Genomic DNA, 1,368 nt, shown 5'->3' on the forward strand with positions numbered 1-1,368 from the left:
GTCAAAGCATAAACCTAATCTATTTACCTCACTCATTCTTTGTGATCTTCGTTCTGCTTCTCAAAACCCTTTCTTTCCTCAAGAGAATGCCTTATATGTCAAAAGGCGTGGCTTTCAAAGCTGTTGTTTATGATGTGGACTTCAAGAAGAGATTTTAGAATTAATGAAGCTCCTCTTTCCGTTGCCATCTTGGTTCTGCGTCCTCCGCACAAAATGCCTGATGGAGTCACAGAAACAGTCCCTGCTACCGAGCATGAGTTGCCACAGCCTCAGGCTGAGATAGGATCGGGAACAGAGTCTGACAGTGATGAATCAGTACCAGAGCTCAAGGAACAAGACTCCACACAGACAACCACACAACAAGCCCAGCTGGTGGTGGAGTGAACCCAGGGCAAGGAAGGCTATGTCCAAACTGGGTCTTCGACAGGTAACAGGGGTTACTAGAGTCACTATCCAAAATCCAAAAATATCCTCTTCGTCATCACAAAACCAGATATCTACAAGAGCCCAGCTTCAGACACCTACGTAGATTTTTGAGAGGCCAAGACTGAAAATTTGTCTCAGCAAGCCCAGTTAGCAGCTGCTGAGAAATTCAATGTTCAAGGTGAAGCCGTTTCAAATGTTCAGGAAAACACTCCGAGTCCAAGGGGAGCGAGGATGAAGAGGTTGATGAAACAGGTGTGGAAGTTGAGGACATAGAATTGGTCATGCCATAAGCAAATGTGTCGAGAGCAAAGGCAGTTTGAGCCCTGAAAAACAACAGTAATGATATTGTAAATGCCATTATGGAATTAACGATGTAACTATTTGACAGCAAGGATGCTTCCCTTCCGCCACCCCACCCCTGTCTTGGTGTTTCAAAAGTGGACCTACAGCTTGGTTTGAAATTTGTACTACTTCTATCACTAATGAAGTATGACTTCTTGTTGGAATAAAAAAAAATAATTAATGAAGCTGAAAAAAAACTTTAAAAAAACGTATTCACAGTCTGTCTCTTAATGTGTCATTGTTTTTATTTTCTACTTAATGTCATGTTAACAGAAAATCTTAGCTTGATTTTATTGTCTGGTCAGTTATCAAAACAGATATAAGAGCATGCGTGATTGACAAAATTATCTACCTTGTATTTTGAAGGTAAGGAACATACATGTGCAGAGCAGTGGAAACATACACGGACAACAGTTTTCTTTTTTTTCTCAATATATTTTTTTATTTAAATTAGAAACGTGAATGTTTCACATGTCAGTCCCAGCTCCCTCTCCCACCCCTCCACCCTTGTCCCTCCATCAGCCCCCCCAGCCCCCCACCCAATCCCCACAGCATTCCTCAGGGAGGATGAGGCCCTCCTTGGGGGAATCTTTAAAGTCT

At 42.3% G+C, this 1,368-nt stretch overlaps 1 pseudogene; it reads left to right on the plus strand.

Moving 5' to 3' along the window:
• The first annotated feature begins 213 nt into the window (after positions 1–213).
• On the plus strand, positions 214–803 carry LOC101834102 (annotated as a pseudogene).
• Positions 804–1,368: the final 565 nt, after the last annotated feature.

This window comes from Mesocricetus auratus, unplaced genomic scaffold (assembly GCF_017639785.1).
Source record: "Mesocricetus auratus isolate SY011 unplaced genomic scaffold, BCM_Maur_2.0 Super-Scaffold_15014, whole genome shotgun sequence".
Taxonomy (NCBI): Eukaryota; Metazoa; Chordata; class Mammalia; order Rodentia; family Cricetidae; genus Mesocricetus; species Mesocricetus auratus.